Source organism: Bufo bufo, chromosome 7 (genome assembly GCF_905171765.1).
Source record: "Bufo bufo chromosome 7, aBufBuf1.1, whole genome shotgun sequence".
Lineage (NCBI taxonomy): Eukaryota > Metazoa > Chordata > Amphibia > Anura > Bufonidae > Bufo > Bufo bufo.
This window is the reverse complement of record NC_053395.1, coordinates 236,032,313-236,053,830: the sequence shown is the minus strand read 5'-3', so window position 1 is coordinate 236,053,830 and position 21,518 is coordinate 236,032,313. Positions and strand designations below refer to the sequence as shown.

Genomic DNA, 21,518 nt, shown 5'->3' with positions numbered 1-21,518 from the left:
TCTCTATATACAGTATATATACACACAGTCCTCTCTATATACAGTATATATACACACAGTCCTCTCTATATACAGTATATATACACACAGGTCCTCTCTATATACAGTATATATAACACAGTCCTCTCTATATACAGTATATACACACCAGTCCTCTCTATATACAGTTTATATACACACAGTCCTCTCTATATACAGTATATATACACACAGTCCTCTCTATATACAGTATATATACACAGTCCTCTCTATATACAGTATATATACACAGTCCTCTATATACAGTATATATACATACACAGTCCTCTCTATATACAGTATATATACATACACAGTCCTCTCTATATACAGTATATACACACCGTCCTCTCTATATACAGTATATATACACACAGTCCTCTCTATATACAGTATATATACACACAGTCCTCTCTATATACAGTATATGTACACACAGTCCTCTCTATATACAGTATATGTACACACAGTCCTCTCTATATACAGTATATGTACACACACAGTCCTCTCTATATACAGTATATATACACACAGTCCTCTCTATATACAGTATATATACATACACAGTCCTCTCTATATACAGTATATATACACACAGTCCTCTCTATATACAGTATATATACACACAGTCCTCTCTATATACAGTATATATACACAGTCCTCTCTATATACAGTATATATAACACAGTCCTCTCTATATACATTATAATACACACAGTCCTCTCTATATACAGTATATATACACACAGTCCTCTCTATATACAGTATATATACACACAGTCCTCTCTATACAGTATAATACACAACAGTCCTCTCTATATACAGTATATGTACACACAGTCCTCGCTATATACAGTATATATACACACAGTTCTCTATATACAGTATATATACACACAGTCCTCTCTATATACTGTATATATACACAGTCCTCTCTATAGACAGTATATATACACACAGTCCTCTCTATATACAGTATATATACACACAGTCCTCTCTATATACAGTATATATACACACAGTCCTCTCTATATACAGTATATATACATACACAGTCCTCTCTATATACAGTATATGTACACACAGTCCTCTCTATATACAGTATATATACACAGTCCTCTCTATATACAGTATATATACACACAGTCCTCTCTATATACAGTATATAGTACACACAGTCCTCTCTATATACAGTATATATACACACAGTCCTCTAACAGTAATATACACCAGTCCTCTTATATATAACAATAGACAGTCCTCTCTATATACAGTATATATACACACAGTCCTCTCTATATACAGTATATATATACACAGTCCTCTCTATTTACAGTATATATACACAGTCCTCTATATATACAGTATATATACACACAGTCCTCTCTAATATACAGTATATATACACACAGTCCTCTCTATATACAGTATATATACATACACAGTCCTCTCTATATACAGTATATATACACACAGTCCTCTCTATATACAGTATATATACATACACAGTCCTCTCTATATACAGTATATATACACACAGTCCTCTCTATATACAGTATATATACACACAGTCCTCTCTATATACAGTATATATACACACAGTCCTCTCTATATACAGTATATATACACACAGTCCTCTCTATATACAGTATATATACACACAGTCCTCTATATACAGTATATATACACACAGTCCTCTCTATATACAGTATATATACACACAGTCCTCTCTATATACAGTATATATACACACAGTCCTCTCTATATACAGTATATATACACACAGTCCTCTCTATATACAGTATATATACATACACAGTCCTCTATATACAGTATATATACACACAGTCCTCTCTATATACAGTATATATACACACAGTCCTCTCTATATACAGTATATATACACACAGTCCTCTCTATATACAGTATATATACATACACAGTCCTCTCTATATACAGTATATGTACACACAGTCCTCTCTATATACAGTATATATACATACACAGTCCTCTCTATATACAGTATATATACATACACAGTCCTCTCTATATACAGTATATATACACACAGTCCTCTCTATATACAGTATATATACACACCGTCCTCTCTATATACAGTATATATACACACCGTCCTCTCTATATACAGTATATATACACACAGTCCTCTCTATATACAGTATATATACACACAGTCCTCTCTACACTGCGTGCAGAATTATTAGGCAAATGAGTATTTTGACCACATCATCCTCTTTATGCATGTTGTCTTACTCCAAGCTGTATAGGCTCGAAAGCCTACTACCAATTAAGCATATTAGGTGATGTGCATCTCTGTAATGAGAAGGGGTGTGGTCTAATGACATCAACACCCTATATCAGGTGTGCATAATTATTAGGCAACTTCCTTTCCTTTGGCAAAATGGGTCAAAAGAAGGACTTGACAGGCTCAGAAAAGTCAAAAATAGTGAGATATCTTGCAGAGGGATGCAGCACTCTTAAAATTGCAAAGCTTCTGAAGCGTGATCATCGAACAATCAAGCGTTTCATTCAAAATAGTCAACAGGGTCGCAAGAAGCGTGTGGAAAAACCAAGGCGCAAAATAACTGCCCATGAAGTGAGAAAAGTCAAGCGTGCAGCTGCCAAGATGCCACTTGCCACCAGTTTGGCCATATTTCAGAGCTGCAACATCACTGGAGTGCCCAAAAGCACAAGGTGTGCAATACTCAGAGACATGGCCAAGGTAAGAAAGGCTGAAAGACGACCACCACTGAACAAGACACACAAGCTGAAACGTCAAGACTGGGCCAAGAAATATCTCAAGACTGATTTTTCTAAGGTTTTATGGACTGATGAAATGAGAGTGAGTCTTGATGGGCCAGATGGATGGGCCCGTGGCTGGATTGGTAAAGGGCAGAGAGCTCCAGTCCGACTCAGACGCCAGCAAGGTGGAGGTGGAGTACTGGTTTGGGCTGGTATCATCAAAGATGAGCTTGTGGGGCCTTTTCGGGTTGAGGATGGAGTCAAGCTCAACTCCCAGTCCTACTGCCAGTTTCTGGAAGACACCTTCTTCAAGCAGTGGTACAGGAAGAAGTCTGCATCCTTCAAGAAAAACATGATTTTCATGCAGGACAATGCTCCATCACACGCGTCCAAGCACTCCACAGCGTGGCTGGCAAGAAAGGGTATAAAAGAAGAAAATCTAATGACATGGCCTCCTTGTTCACCTGATCTGAACCCCATTGAGAACCTGTGGTCCATCATCAAATGTGAGATTTACAAGGAGGGAAAACAGTACACCTCTCTGAACAGTGTCTGGGAGGCTGTGGTTGCTGCTGCACGCAATGTTGATGGTGAACAGATCAAAACACTGACAGAATCCATGGATGGCAGGCTTTTGAGTGTCCTTGCAAAGAAAGGTGGCTATATTGGTCACTGATTTGTTTTTGTTTTGTTTTTGAATGTCAGAAATGTATATTTGTGAATGTTGAGATGTTATATTGGTTTCACTGGTAAAAATAAATAATTGAAATGGGTATATATTTGTTTTTTGTTAAGTTGCCTAATAATTATGCACAGTAATAGTCACCTGCACACACAGATATCCCCCTAAAATAGCTGAAAACTAAAAACAAACTAAAAACTACTTCCAAAAATATTCAGCTTTGATATTAATGAGTTTTTTGGGTTCATTGAGAACATGGTTGTTGTTCAATAATAAAATTAATCCTCAAAAATACAACTTGCCTAATAATTCTGCACTCCCTGTATATATACACACAGTCCTCTCTATATACAGTATATATACACACAGTCCTCTCTATATACAGTATATATATACACAGTCCTCTCTATATACAGTATATATACATACACAGTCCTCTATACAGTATATATACACACAGTCCTCTCTATATACAGTATATATACACACAGTCCTCTCTATATACAGTATATATACACACAGTCCTCTCTATATACAGTATATATACACACAGTCCTCTCTATATACAGTATATATACACACAGTCCTCTATATACAGTATATATACACACAGTCCTCTCTATATACAGTATATATACACACAGTCCTCTCTATATACAGTATATATACATACACAGTCCTCTCTACAGTATATATACACACAGTCCTCTCTATATACAGTATATATATACACACAGTCCTCTCTATATACAGTATATGTACACACAGTCCTCTCTATATACAGTATATATACACACAGTCCTCTCTATATACAGTATATATACACACAAGTCCTCTCTATATACAGTATATATACATACACAGTCCTCTCTATATACAGTATATATACATACACAGTCCTCTCTATATACAGTATATATACACACCGTCCTCTCTATATACAGTATATATACACACCGTCCTCTCTATATACAGTATATATACACACAGTCCTCTCTATATACAGTATATATACACACAGTCCTCTCTATATACAGTATATATACACACCGTCCTCTCTATATACAGTATATATACACACAGTCCTCTCTATATACAGTATATATACACACAGTCCTCTCTATACAGTGTATATATATATATACACACACAGTCCTCTATATACAGTGTATATATATATACACACACAGTTCTCTATATACAGTATATATATATATATATAGTCCTTTTTATATACAGTATATATATACAGTCCTCTCTATTTACAGTATATATACACAGTCCTCTCTATATACAGTATATATATATACACACAGTCCTCTCTATATACAGTATATATACACACACAGTCCTCTCTATATATAGTATATATATATATACACACACAGTCCTCTCTATATACAGTATATATACACAGAGTCCTCTCTATATACAGTGTATATATACACATACAGTCCTCTCTATATACAGTATATATACATAGACAGTCCTCTCTATATACAGTGTATATATATATATATATATACACACAATCCTCTATATACAGTATATATACAGTCCTTTATACAGTATATACAGTCCTCTCTATTTACAGTGTATATATATATATATATATATACACAGTCCTCTCTATATACAGTATATATACACACACAGTCCCCTCTATATACAGTGTATATATATATATATATACACACAGTCCTCTATATACAGTATATATACACACAGTCCTCTCTATATACAGTATATATACACACAGTCCTCTCTATACAGTATATATACACACAGTCCTCTATATACAGTATATATACACACAGTCCTCTATATACAGTATATATATACACACAGTCCTCTCTATATACAGTATATATACACACAGTCCTCTCTATATACAGTATATATACATACAGTCCTCTCTATATACAGTATATATACACAGTCCTCTATATATACAGTATATATACACACAGTCCTCTCTATATACAGTATATATACACACAGTCCTCTATATACAGTATATATACACACAGTCCTCTCTATATACAGTATATATACACACAGTCCTCTCTATATACAGTATATATACACACAGTCCTCTATATACAGTATATATACATACACAGTCCTCTCTATATACAGTATATACACTCACCTAAAGAATTCTTAGTGCCCCCATACTAATACGGTGTTGGACCCCCTTTTGCCTTCAGAACTGCCTTAATTCTACGTGGCATTGATTCCACAAGGTGCTGATAGCATTCTTTAGAAATGTTGGCCCATATTGATAGGAGAGCATCTTGCAGTTGATGGAGATTTGAGGGATGCACATCCAGGGCACGAAGCTCCCGTTCCACCACATCCCAAAGATGCTCTATTGGGTTGAGATCTGGTGACTGTGGGGCCATTTTAGTGCAGTGAACTCATTGTCATGTTCAAGAAACCAATGTGAGATGATTGGAGCTTTGTGACATGGTGCATTATCCTGCTGGAAGTAGCCATCAGAGGATGGAGACATGTTCTCATTCTGTTTACCCCAAATTCGGACTCTACCATTTGAATTTAGAAACAAATGGGCGGCACTGTGCTTCAGTCGCGGTCCAGGTGCACGGTCAAAAGGTTGATACCTCAGATACTTGCAATAGAAAGACCAGCACTCCGTGATTCCAATAATGAAGAAAAGGCTTTCTTTATTCGTCACCCATATGTGACGCGCGTTTCGACACCAGTGTGTCTTTGTCAAAGTACAGGTGATAACAGCTCAATTTTACATACGAATGGCACCATTTAAATACAATTCAAATAACCCGCCTCCTAGTCACGCAAGTGATCACATGGTCGGGGGCGGACTAAACCGCCCCCAGCCATGTGACCAGTTACGTGGCTATAGCGTCATATTGCTACGCAACCAGTCCAAACCAAACTGAATCTAACTATGAGTGAGGTACGGTAAGACATGTATCTGAATCCATATGACGCTATAGCCACGTAACTGGTCACATGGCTGGGGGCGGTTTAGTCCGCCCCCGACCATGTGATCACTTGCGTGACTAGGAGGCGGGTTATTTGAATTGTATTTAAATGGTGCCATTCGTATGTAAAATTGAGCTTTTATCCCCTGTACTTCGACAAAGACACACTGGTGTCGAAACGCGCGTCACATATGGGTGACGAATAAAGAAAGCCTTTTCTTCATTATTGGAATCACGGAGTGCTGGTCTTTCTATTGCAAGTATCTGAGGTATCAACCTTTTGACCGTGCACCTGGACCGCGACTGAAGCACAGTGCCGCCCATTTGTTTCTAAATTGATTTTCTTGATTTTTTGGAGCGTGCACGTGCAGTCGAGCTCAAACATACAGATGAGTACCTACAGCTATGATGATGAGGAAGCCCGTGCAATAGTGGCACGCATTGATTCATCGGCAGAGTTCCTGAGAATACCTCCAGGTGAACTGAGAAGCCGTGATTTGGAGAGAACTTCCAAACATCTAGTATCGTTACAATTGCATGCAACCACTCTAGCGGAGTATCATCGCTCCAAACGTATTCCACGAGGATTAAGAGTGAATCTCAGACCCACCTTCTTCCAAGAGAGCGTTGAATATTGTGCCCGCTTTGCCAATATCTTAAACAAGTGCTCACTGGACATTATAGTTTTGACAATTGAACATCTGACTAGAGCAATTGCCGAGTGCCAAGAAGGTATCAGTACTATTGAGTCCCAGTTAAGAGACTGTCTAAAAAAGGAAGATCTTGATATCCTGAAGGAAAAAATCGATAAGCAATGTATCGAATTACAAAGCTCCATACAAATCACAAAGCGAACAAAGTATATTCGGGATATGGAGGACTACCAAAGAAATCAAGTGTACAGATGGCAGGACAAAGCCGGCACTGCTACATCTCAACCACCACGTCGATCCGGCCGCAGAGCGGTCACAGCATCCTCCGACTCTGGAAGCGACTCCACAACTGGTCAGCGCAATTTTTTAGGAGCACGCAGACGCCCAAGAAGGCAACACCAGGCGCTCAGGCCGACGCCATCATCGGGACGCCGAAGCTCCACGTCTAACCCGGTCACAGGTACTCAGCACACCCTAGTGTTAAATTTATCTTCTAAGAATCTTTCTCCACTCCAAATTGGACTCCTTGAAAAGGGACTATCTTTCAGTCCGACCACTAGTCTGGACACATTTGGACTGGACATGGATTTAAATCGTTTTTTTCGGAGTATACGGCTTAAAAGCCATTTTTCAAATGTACCCATGCATGATCCGGTCCCTATTGAAAATGTGCAATCATTATTAAATTTGCAGCAGTTTGGTTTAAGGCTCAAGAGCCACTTTATGGCTCCGAAGATATATCACCCTAGTGAAACCTACATACAACTTGTACAACGTGATATTGCCTTACTACTTGCGAAATTTAAAAAAGGTGATTATTATATCCACCATAATTTGTCCGTAGAGGAAAGACAGGTGGTCAATCATCTGACTGATGATGACTCCCTGGTCTTTAAGCCTGCGGACAAAGGCGGAGCCCTTGTCATACTAGACAAAGATTACTATGTTAAGGAGATTCTGGGACAATTATCTGACCACAATGTCTATGAAATATTGCAGGGGGATCCGGTCTGGACAATAAAACGGGAGTTACAGACTTTGGTTGATGAAAACCTAGCACAACATGTCATTGACAAAAAATTAGCGGAATTTTTAATCAACCAACATCCTGTGACACCCGTATTTTACACACTCCCGAAAGTGCATAAATCCCTGGACCAGCCTCCGGGTCGCCCTATAGTTGCAGCTACGGACTCAGTCCTATCTCCCCCTGCAATATTTCTTGACAAAGTGTTGACTCCTCTTACTAAAAAGGCCCCTTCCTACCTTAGGGACACACAACACTTTCTGGAGACAATACGAGAGATTGAGCTGTCGCATGATTGCATCCTGGTCACTCTAGACGTCTGCAGCTTATACACTAGCATAACTCATGAAAAAGGGCATTACTAGATGACAGCATGTACACAGTGCAAGAAAAAAAAAAATTTCTGTCCTTACTTTCCATTGTTTTGCGTCACAACTATTTTCTATTTCAGGACACTTTTTTCCAGCAGCGGTGTGGGACCGCGATGGGGTCGAATGCTGCACCGCCATACGCAAACTGCTATATGGCACATTTTGAGAGAGAGTATATCTACCCAAGTGAGCTATATCGGAATCATTGTATATTTTGGAAACGTTTCATAGATGATGTTTTTTGCGTATGGCGGTGCAGCATTGAGACCCTTATGTCCTTTGTGGACTATATCAACAATGTAAGACCTGAGCTGAAATTTACCCTGCACCAAGACTCACAACGTGTCTCCTTCCTCGACACATGGGTGATTAGGGGAACTGACAACAGGATTACCACTGACTTATATGTCCAGAAAACTGACAGAAATAGCCTCTTGTCATTCCAAAGTAATCACCCATCTACTGTTAAAAAATCCTTGCCATACTCGCAATATAGAAGAGTGGCGAATATTGTCATGGATCAGGACACACGTGATCTTAGGTTACGGGAAATGACTCAGAAGTTTGTAGATAGAGGCTACCCCCCTCATTTACTACATGAACAGCGAGATAAGATAGAAAATCCCATAGAGTCACTAGAAAAGAAAGACAAAGGACAGAGAATACCACTGATTGTAAAATACCATCCCTGGATGGACCGGGTCAAAGCTGTCATCTACAAACACTGGAATATTTTACAAAAATCATATCCCACAATCCAGGAATTTAGGGACCGCCCCATGGTGTGCTATAAGCGTAATAAAAACATTAGGGACATGATTGTCCGGGCGGACGTAGGAAGTGACAGGATGCTCCAGCGACAGCTCACTCTCTCTACAGTTAGGAAGGGAACATTTCTCTGCCTTAACTGTGTTCACTGCTCTAACGTGATCAAAGGCTCCAACATAGCACACCCTCAGACAGGACAACAAATCCCCATTCGGGGTCATTTCACATGTGACAGCAGTTTCGTGATTTATTTACTTAAATGTCCCTGTGGGTTGTGCTATGTTGGAGAGACAACAATGCGTATGAAGGACCGGGTAGGGAAGCATAAGTCCACAATTAGGAAAGAAAACACTTTGTTACCTATTCCCCAGCACTTTAAAAAAAAAAAATCACTGCATCTCACAATTGCGTTTTCAAATTTTAGAAGAAGTGACCTTACCTCGACGTGGAGGAAATCGGATCCAGATGCTCCACCAGCGTGAAGCATATTGGATCCATCGACTTGAGACGCTTTCCCCCAAAGGCCTCAATAAGGAATACTCACTGAGTAGTTTCATTTGATTCAATGTGTTGTGGAACGTATGATTATGAATTGTTACTTTGTATTTATGTATACTTTTGTTCTGTAACTAATCACTGATATCTCAGATCTCTGGATATAGTTTGAACATAGCATGGATCTTTAATATTGCATCGCAATCTATTTTCTGTGAGATCCAATATAGTTTGGATCAGTTACGTAACAATATGACGTCATGTGACAAACCATGTGACCGGGATTTTCTTCCGTGATCACATGATCTTCTATATGATGAGGAGACGGTTTAATTTCAGTGTATCGGTACAATATAAAATGTTTAAATCTGATATATAAAGGATCTTAGATTGCTCTGATATATAATAGTACATGGATTCAGATACATGTCTTACCGTACCTCACTCATAGTTAGATTCAGTTTGGTTTGGACTGGTTGCATAGCAATATGACGCTATAGCCACGTAACTGGTCACATGGCTGGGGGCGGTTTAGTCCGCCCCCGACCATGTGATCACTTGCGTGACTAGGAGGCGGGTTATTTGAATTGTATTTAAATGGTGCCATTCGTATGTAAAATTGAGCTGTTATCACCTGTACTTTGACAAAGACACACTGGTGTCGAAACGCGCGTCACATATGGGTGACGAATAAAGAAAGCCTTTTCTTCATTATTGGAATCACGGAGTGCTGGTCTTTCTATTGCATCTACCATTTGAATGTCTCAACAGAAATCGAGACTCATCAGACCAGGCAACATTTTTCCAGTCTTCAACAGTCCAATTTTGGTGAGCTCGTGCAGATTGTAGCCTCTTTTCCCTATTTGTAGTGGAGATGAGTGGTCCCCGGTGGGGTCTTCTGCTGTTGTAGCCCATCCGCCTCAAGGTTGTGCGTGTTGTGGCTTCACAAATGCTTTGCTGCAGACCTCGGTTGTAACGAGTGGTATTTCAGCCAACGTTGCTCTTCTATCAGCTTGAATCAGTCGGCCCATTCTCCTCTGACCTCTAGCATCCACAAGGCATTTTTGCCCACAGGACGGCCGCATACTGGATGTTTTTCCCTTTTCACACCATTCTTTGTAAACCCTAGAAATGGTTGTGCGTGAAAATCCCAGTAACTGAGCAGATTGTGAAATACTCAGACCGGCCCGTCTGCCACCAACAACCATGCCACGCTCAAAATGGCTTAAATCACCTTTCTTTCCCATTCTGACATTCAGTTTGGAGTTCAGGAGATTGTCTTGACCAGGAGAACCCCCCTAAATGCATCGAAGCAACTGCCATGTGATTGGTTGACTAGAGAATTGCATTAATGAGAAATAGAACAGGTGTTCCTAATAATTCTTTAGGTGAGTGTATATATACACAGTCCTCTCTATATACAGTGTATATACACACAGTCCTCTATATATACAGTATATATATATATATATATATACACCCGTATATACTCGAGTATAAGCCGACCCGAGTATAAGCCGAGCCCCTAATTTTACCCCAAAAAAATGGGAAAAATTATTGACTCGAGTATAAGACTAGGGTGGGAAATGGAGCTATAATGCAGAGTATGTGTATATAATGCACACACTCTACATTATATACACACATCTGCAAGAGGGTGACTCCCTGTATTTAATGCAGAGTGTGTGCATTATATACACACACACTCTGCATTAAATACAGGGAGCCATCCACAGATCTCCCCCCTAAACAGTGCCATCCACAGATCCCCCCTAAACAGTGCCATCCACAGATCCCCCCTCCCCTAAACAGTGCCATGATGGCACTGTTTAGGGGAGGGGGTATCTGTGGATGGCACTGTAGGGGGATCTGTGGATGGCACTGCCATTCACAGATCCCCCTACAGTGCCATCCACAGATCCCCCTACAGTGCCATCCACAGATCCCCCTACAGTGCCATCCACAGATCTCCCTACAGTGCCATCCACAGATCCCCCTACAGTGTCATCCACAGATCTCCCTACAGTGCCATCCACAGATCCCCCTACAGTGCCATGCACAGATCTCCCTACAGTGCCATCCACAGATCCCCCTACAGTGCCATCCACAGATCCCCCTACAGTGCCATCCACAGATCCCCCTACAGTGCCATCCACAGATCCCCCTACAGTGCCATCCACAGATCCCCCTACAGTGCCATCCACAGATCCCCCTCCCCGACGCTCACAGCAGTATTCTTACTTTGTCTTTGCTCCGGTAATACAGGCAGTGCGGGGAGCGGCGCTCACTCACTGACGTCACGCGCCTTCTCCCACTAGGCGGCGCAGGCGCGTGACGTCAGTGATTGAGCGCCGCCCCCCGCACTGCCTGTATTACCGGAGCTAGACTAGACTCGAGTATAAGACGAGGAGGCTTTTTGAGCACAAAAATATGTGCCAAAAAACTCGTCTTATACTCGAGTATATACGGTATATATATATATATATATATATATATATATAGTCCTCTATATATACACACAGTCCTCTCTATATACAGTGTATATATATATATATATATATACACTCCCCTAAAGAATTATTAGGAACACTGGTTCTATTTCTCATTGATGCAATTATCTAGTCAACCAATCACATGGCAGTTGCTTCGATGCATTTAGGGGGGTGCTCCTGGTCAAGACAATCTCCTGAACTCCAAACTGAATGTCAGAATGGGAAAGAAAGGTGATTTAAGCCATTTTGAGCGTGGCATGGTTGTTGGTGCCAGACGGGCCGGTCTGAGTATTTCACAATCTGCTCAGTTACTGGGATTTTCACGCACAACCATTTCTAGGGTTTACAAAGAATGGTGTGAAAAGGGAAAAACATCCAGTATGCGGCCGTCCTGTGGGCAGAAATGCCTTGTGGATGCTGGAGGTCAGAGGAGAATGGGCCGACTGATTCAAGGTGATAGAAGAGCAACGTTGGCTGAAATAACCACTCGTTACAACCGAGGTCTGCAGCAAAGCATTTGTGAAGCCACAACACGCACAACCTTGAGGCGGATGGGCTACAACAGCAGAAGACCCCACCGGGGACCACTCATCTCCACTACAAATAGGGGAAAGAGGCTACAATCTGCACGAGCTCACCAAAATTGGACTGTTGAAGACTGGAAAAATGTTGCCTGGTCTGATGAGTCCGAATTTGAGTCCGAATTTGGCGTAAACAGAATGCCTTGTTACCACTGTGCAGGCTGGTGGTGGTGGTGTAATGGTGTGGGGGAGGTTTTCTGGGCACACTTTAGGCCCCTTAGTGCCAATTGGCCATCGTTTAAATGCCACGGGCTACCTGAGCAGTTCTGAAGGCAAAAGGGGGTCCAACACCGTATTAGTATGGGGGGCACTAATAATTCTTTAGGTGAGTGTATATATACACAGTCCTCTCTATATACAGTATATATATATATATATATATACACACAGTCCTCTCTATATACAGTATATATATATATATATATATATACACAGTCCTCTCTATATACAGTATATATACACAGTCCTCTCTATATACAGTATATATACACAGTCCTCTCTATATACAGTATATATATATACACAGTCCTCTCTATATACAGTATATATACACACAGTCCTCTCTATATACAGTATATATACACACAGTCCTCTCTATATACAGTATATATATATATACACAGTCCTCTCTATATACAGTGTGTGTGTATATATATATATAAATATAGTCCTCTCTATATACAGTATATATACACAGTCCTCTCTATATACAGTACAGTTCTCTCTATATACAGTATATATACACACAGTCCTCTATATACAGTTATATATATATATATATATATATATACACACATACAGTCCTCTCTATACAGTATATATACACACAGTCCTCTATATACAGTATATATACACACAGTCCTCTATATACAGTATATATATACACACAGTCCTCTCTATATACAGTATATATACACACAGTCCTCTCTCTATACAGTATATATACACACAGTCCTCTATATACAGTATATATACACACAGTCCTCTATATACAGTATATATACACACACAGTCCTCTCTATATACAGTATATATATAGTCCTTTTTATATACAGTATATATACAGTCCTCTATATACAGTATATATACACACAGTCCTCTATATACAGTATATATACACACAGTCCTCTATATACAGTATATATACACACAGTCCTCTATATACAGTATATATACACACAGTCCTCTATATACAGTATATATACACACAGTCCTCTATATACAGTATATATACACACAGTCCTCTCTATATACAGTATATATACACACAGTCCTCTCTATATACAGTATATATATATATACACACACACACAGTCCTCTCTATACAGTGTGTATATATACAGTACAGACCAAAAGTTTGGACACACCTTCTCATTCAAAGAGTTTTCTTTATTTTCATGACTATGAAGGCATCAAAACTATGAATTAACACATGTGGAATTATATACATAAAAAACAAGTGTGAAACAACTGAAAATATGTCATATTCTGGGTTCTTCAAAGTAGCCACCTTTTGCTTTGATTACTGCTTTGCACACTCTTGGCATTCTCTTGATGAGCTTCAAGAGGTAGTCCCCTGAAATGGTTTTCACTTCACAGGTGTGCCCTGTCAGGTTTAATAAGTGGGATTTCTTGCCTTATAAATTGGGTTGGGACCATCAGTTTAGTTGAGGAGAAGTCATTTGGATACACAGCTGATAGTCCTACTGAATAGACTGTTAGAATTTGTATTATGGCAAGAAAAAGCAGCTAAGTAAATAAAAACGAGTGGCCATCATTACTTTAAGAAATGAAGGTCAGTCAGTCAGCCGAAATTTTGGGAAAACTTTGAAAGTAAGGGCTATTTGACCATGAAGGAGAGTGATGGGATGCTGCGCCAGATGACCTGGCCTCCACAGTCACCGGACCTGAACCCAATCGAGATGGTTTGGGGTGAGCTGGACCGCAGAGTGAAGGCAAAAGGGCCAACAAGTGCTAAGCATCTCTGGGAACTCCTTCAAGACTGTTGGAAGACCATTTCAGGGGACTGCCTCTTGAAGCTCATCAAGAGAATGCCAAGAGTGTGCAAAGCAGTAATCAAAGCAAAAGGTGGCTACTTTGAAGAACCTAGAATAGGACATATTTTCAGTTGTTTCACACTTGTTTGTTATGTATATAATTCCACATGTGTTAATTCATAGTTTTGATGCCTTCATAGTCATGAAAATAAAGAAAACTCTTTGAATGAGAAGGTGTGTCCAAACTTTTGGTCTGTACTGTATATATATATACACAGTTCTCTCTATATACAGTGTGTGTATATATATATATATACACACACACACACAGTCCTCTCTATATACAGTATGTGTATATATATATATACACAAACCGGATTCCAAAAAAGTTGGGACACTAAACAAATTGTGAATAAAAACTGAATGCAATGATGTGGAGATGGCAAATGTCACTATTTTATTTGTAATAGAACGTAGATGACGGATCAAATGTTTAATCCGAGTAAATGTATCATTTTAAAGGAAAAATACGTTGATTCAAAATTTCACGGTGTCAACAAATCCCAAAAAGTTGGGACAAGTAGCAATAAGAGGCTGGAAAAAGTAAATTTGAGCATAACGAAGATCTGGAAGACCAATTAACACTAATTAGGTCAATTGGCAACATGATTGGGTATAAAAAGAGCTTCTCAGAGTGGCAGTGTCTCTCAGAAGCCAAGATGGGTAGAGGATCACCAATTCCCACAATGTTGCGCAGAAAGATAGTGGAGCAATATCAGAAAGGTGTTACCCAGCGAAACATTGCAAAGACTTTGCATCTATCATCATCAACTGTGCATAACATCATCCGAAGATTCAGAGAATCTGGAACAATCTCTGTGCGTAAGGGTCAAGGCCGTAAAACCATACTGGACGCCCGTGATCTCCGGGCCCTTAAACGGCACTGCACCACAAACAGGAATGCTACTGTAAAGGAGATCCCAGAATGGGCTCAGGAATACTTCCAGAAACCATTGTCCGTGAACACAATCCACCGGGCCATCCGCCGCTGCCAGCTGAAACTCTACAGTGCAAAGAAGAAGCCATTTCTAAGCAAGATCCACAAGCTCAGGCGTTTTCACTGGGCCAGGGATCATTTAAAATGAAGTGTGGCAAAATGGAAGACTGTTCTGTGGTCAGACGAGTCACGATTGGAAGTTCTTTTTGGAAATCTGGGACGTCATGTCATCCGGACCAAAGAGGACAAGGACAACCCAAGTTGTTATCAAGGCTCAGTTCAGAAGCCTGCATCTCTGATGGTATGGGGTTGCATGAGTGCGTGTGGCATGGGCAGCTTGCATGTCTGGAAAGGCACCATCAATGCAGAGAAATATATTCAGGTTCTAGAACAACATCTGCTCCCATCCAGACGTCATCTCTTTCAGGGAAGACCCTGCATTTCTCAACAAGATAATGCCAGACCACATTCTGCATCAATCACAACATCATGGCTGCGTAGGAGAAGGATCCGGGCACTGAAATGTTCAGTCTGCAGTCCAGATCTTTCACCTATAGAGAACATTTGGCGCATAATAAAGAGGAAGGTGCAAGAAAGAAGGCCCAAGACGATTGAACAGTTAGAGGCCTGGATTAGACAAGAATGGGAGAGCATTCCTATTTCTAAACCTGAGAAACTGGTCTCCTCAGTCCCCAGACGTCTGTTGAGTGTTGTAAGAAGAAGGGGAGATGCCACACAGTGGGGAAAATGGCCTTGTCCCAACTTTTTGGGGATTTGTTGACACCATGAAATTCTGATTCAACATATTTTTCCCTTAAAATTGTACATTTTCTCAGTTTAAACTTTTGTTCCGTGATTTATGTTCTATTCTGAATAAAATATTAGAAGTTGGCACCTCCACATCATTGCATTCAGTTTTTATTCACGATTTGTATAGTGTCCCAACTTTTTTGGAATCCGGTTTGTACCGTATTTTTCGCCCCATAAGACACACTTTTTCCTCCCCAAAAATGGGAGGAAAATGCCCCTGTGTCTTATGGGGCGAATGCTGACAGTTTAACATCGCTGGACGCGATGTACGGAGCGGGGCCGGGGGAGGGACTGGGAGGAGGAGCTGGGGGCTGGCAATAGCGGCGGGGCGGTGCGGTCACTGTACTATAGCCCCGCCCCACCGCTCCGGTATACTAATATAAAATGTATTATTGAATTAAAAGTTATTAAACATGCCCCCCTCACTCCTAATAGTACCGTATATCCGAATTTCTTCTATATAATGCCGGCAGGCAGGACGGGCGGGCGGCAGCGTAACTCCCTCATGTCATGTGCCTGCGCCGCCTGCTTTATGAATGAAGCAGACGGCGCAGACAAGTGACGTCACTGAGGGAAGCGCCCGCCGCCCGTCCTGCCTGCCGGCATTATACAGAAGAAATTAGGATATACGGTACTATTAGGAGTGAGGGGGGCATGTTTAATAACTTTTAATTCAATAATACATTTTATATTTGTATGCGGCGGGGGGGGGGGGCGTCACGGAATCTGTGGATGGCACTGTTATGGGGTGGGGGGTCTGTGGATGGCACATATATAACAGTGCCAGCCACAGATCCCCCTCCTGTAACAGTGTCCGTCATCCACAGATCCCCCCCATAAGTGTCCGTCATCCACAGATCCCACCATAAGTGTCCGTCATCCACAGATCCCACCATAAGTGTCCGTCATCCACAGATCCCCCCATAAGTGTCCGTCATCCACAGATCCCCCCATAAGTGTCCGTCATCCACAGATCCCACCATAAGTGTCCGTCATCCACAGATCCCCCCCATAACAGTGTCCGTCTTTCACAGATCACCCCATAACAGTGTCCGTATTTCACAGATCCCCCCATAACAGTGTCCGTCATCCACAGATCCCCCCATAAGTGTCAGTCATCCACAGATCCCACCATAAGTGTCCGTCATCCACAGATCCCACCATAAGTGTCCGTCATCCACAGATCCCACCATAAGTGTCCGTCATCCACAGATCCCACCATAAGTGTCCGTCATCCACAGATCCCCCCATAAGTGTCCGTCATCCACAGATCCCCCCCATAACAGTGTCCGTCTTTCACAGATCACCCCATAACAGTGTCCGTATTTCACAGATCCCCCCATAACAGTGTCCGTCATCCACAGATCCCCCCATAAGTGTCAGTCATCCACAGATCCCACCATAAGTGTCCGTCATCCACAGATCCCCCCATAAGTGTCCGTCATCCACAGATCCCACCATAAGTGTCCGTCATCCACAGATCCCACCATAAGTGTCCGTCATCCACAGATCCCACCATAAGTGTCCGTCATCCACAGATCCCCCCCATAACAGTGTCCGTCTTTCACAGATCACCCCATAACAGTGTCCGTCTTTCACAGATCCCCCCATAACAGTGTCCATCATCCACAGATCCCCCCATAAGTGTCCGTCATCCACAGATCCCACCATAAGTGTCCGTCATCCACAGATCCCACCATAAGTGTCCGTCATCCACAGATCCCCCCATAAGTGTCCGTCATCCACAGATCCCCCCCATAACAGTGTCCGTCATCCACAGATCCCCCCCATAACAGTGTCCGTCATCCACAGATCCCCCCCATAACAGTGTCCGTCATCCCCCGTTCCCCCCATAACAGTGTCCGTCATCCCCCGTTCCCCCCATAACAGTGTCCTTCATCCCCCGTTCCCCCCATAACAGTGTCCGTCATCCATAGACCACCATTAGTTCTAAACCCACCAAAAGCACACCTTTTGGTTACATTTTTTTTTTCTTATTTTCCTCCCCAAAAACCTAGGTGCGTCTTATGGGCCGGTGCATCTTATAGGGCGAAAAATACAGTATTTTTATATTATATTTTTAATATTTAAATACATTTTAATATTAAAAAAATGATATCTTTTTTTTTTTACAGAACTGTTGACAATCTGTCAGAAGTTGCTGGGTCTCAACCACTGTCCACAGAAGTGGAGGAAGAAAACCAGGGGCCATGGGAGAAGAATCGGTTACTCAAGCACTGCAGCCTTCTGAAAGAATTGTGATTCTCGAACAAGTTGAGCCCAACCCAGAAGTCAGCCCTGTAGCAGCTGCTGCACCAGTTTGCCGTTCATCTTGCAGATGATCAATTCCGGTTTAGATCTTGGAGGCCGGTTGATTCTCTGGTACTCGAATATCTAAACCGGAATCGCAAGGAAGAAGTGGCTTTAAAAGGGCTAGCTCCTTCCTTGCGTCGTGTGCCAGATGAACGGCGAACGCGGTGCATTTCCGCTATAGCACTGCTTATAGGTCAGTTTGCAGGGCCTCAGGAGCCACATGATGTGGTAAATTACCTAGAAAAGTCTAGGGATAAAATGTTAGCTCTTTCAACCCCTCCTTCCCGTCTGAACTGCCCTGATCCCCCGATGGTTAATACCCCTGGCACTTTCATGCAAGAATTATATGATCTGTAAATTTATTATATATATTATTTTTTTTTAATAATAAAAACTTTTGATATTGTTACTATTTTGTACGTATTTTATCTTTAAAAAGGTATACATTTTAAAAAGTATGTTTGTATTTAATATTGATGACCTATTATCTGTATATATTAATAAAGAACGAATGTTGTGCATCTGTTCCGTGCATTGGGGCCCGATGCTTCGGGCAAGCAGTGTGTTTGGTGACGTCACGGGCTATGACGGGCCGGCTTTAGCGCTGCTCTAGCCTTTTTACAGAAGCCCGCACATTAGTGCCATCACTGAACACACTGCTTGCCGGAAGCATCTGCCCGGCAGGGTGTTGTTTTTACAAAAAGAGCCCTTTCCACACACAATCAAGTAATTAGAAATGAGGTATTAGAAGGTATTTACACCAAATTTATAATAAAATACCTCAGCCTGCAAGCCCACATCAAGGGTCCTCATTCTCTTGCGAGTCCCTAATCTAAACTAACAAAATGACATTTTTAATTAACTGTTAAACCAGATTCCAGCTGAATTCAATGACTTCCACGGATGGCGTCTAACTGCCACGACAATGCCCCTTCAGGACTGAAGAAGTAGTTGGCATAGAGTTCCCCAGCCGTTCCAGGGCGTCCAGACGGCTCAGGTCTAAAATGACAGAAGATGTCATATTTAGGCCCAATTCTGCATCTGTGGAGGCATCAAACCCTGAGTGTGGCGGCTTCTTTACACTGATGTGTTTTCCATCCAGTGCCCCAATGCAGTTAGGACACTGCGCAGATTGTAGAAATCCCTTGGCGATACGAAGCCAATCTTCGGCCTTGGAGGTGGGCATCACCAGATGACTTTGCATGTATGACAGACAATCCCAGAGATTGTTGAGATCCCAAGGAGAAACTCAAAATGCAAAGATACAAATGAGTTTCCGGTTGCAAGGAATAAAAAAATAAAAAAATAAAATATATGTTTTAATATTCATTTACATAAGTTAATATTCAATATATATTTTTAATTAACCCCTTAAGGACCCATGACGTACCGGTACGTCATGTATAGTTCCAATCACCGCCGCCCGGTGGGCGGTGATCGGAACCCGGTGCCTGCTCAAATCATTGAGCAGGCACCTCGGCTAAATGCGCGGGGGGGGGTCCCGTGACCCCCCCGTGTCGGCGATCGCCGCAAACCGCAGGTCAATTCAGACCTGCGGTTTGCGGCTTTCACCTGGTACGGTGGTGCCATCGGGTCCCCATGGGGCTATGGGGGGGGGACCCGATGGCATGGAAGGCGGCGTGATGCCTAAGGAAGGCATCTGCGCTGCCTTCCGGTAACGAGCCTGTGAGATCCAGCCCCCCGGATCTCACAGGCCGGAAGCTGTATGAGTAATACACACAGTATTACTCATACAGCCAATGCAGAAGTATTGGAATGCATTGTAAAGGATTAGACCCCCAAAATTCAAGTCCCAAAGTGGGACAAAAAATAAAGTGAAAAATAAAGTTTAAAAAATAAAGTTTTCCCCCCCAAAAATTAAGTTTCAAGTAAAATTACCAAAAACGTCATTTTCCCCTAATAAAGTTAAAAAAATTGGTAAAAAATAGGGGGGGGGGGGGGGGGGGGGAGTATACATATTAGGTATCGCTGCGTCCTTATCGACGGCTCTATAAACATATCACATCACCCTAGCCCTCAGATGAACATCATAAAAAATAAAAACTCTGCTAAATAAACCATTTTTTGTCACCTTACATTACAAAAAGTGTAATAGCAAGCGATCAAAAAGTCATATGCACCCCAAAATAGTGCCAATAAAACAGTCATCTTATCCCGCAAAAAATTAGACCCTACCTAAAATAATCGCCCAAAAACTGAAAAGAAAAACTATGGCTCTCAGAATATGGAGACACTAAAACATGATTTTTTTTTGTTTCAAAAATTATATTCTTGTCTAAAACTTATATAAATAAAAAAAAAAGTATACATATTAGGTATCGCCGCGTCCGTATCGACCGGCTCTATAAAAATATCACATGACCTAACCCCTCAGGTCAACATTGTAAAAAATAGAAAATAAAAACTGTGCTAAATAAACCATTTTTTGTCACCTTACATCACAAAAAGTGTAATAGCAAGCAATCAAAAAGTCACACGCACCCCAAAATAGTGCCAATAAAACCGGCATCTCATCCCGCAAAATTCATACCCTACCCAAGGTAATCGCCCAAAAAACTGAA

At 41.2% G+C, this 21,518-nt stretch overlaps 1 protein-coding gene across 1 annotated transcript in view; it reads left to right on the top strand.

The window, feature by feature from the left end:
• The window catches only part of LOC121007765, a 50,307-nt gene extending 31,411 nt beyond the window's left edge, over nt 1-18,896 (top strand). Inside the window, exon 3 of the mRNA XM_040439954.1 lies at nt 18,759-18,896. The gene's annotated coding sequence lies outside the window, so the exon portion shown is untranslated. The remainder of the gene's footprint in view (nt 1-18,758) is intronic.
• The last annotated feature ends 2,622 nt before the right edge of the window (nt 18,897-21,518 follow it).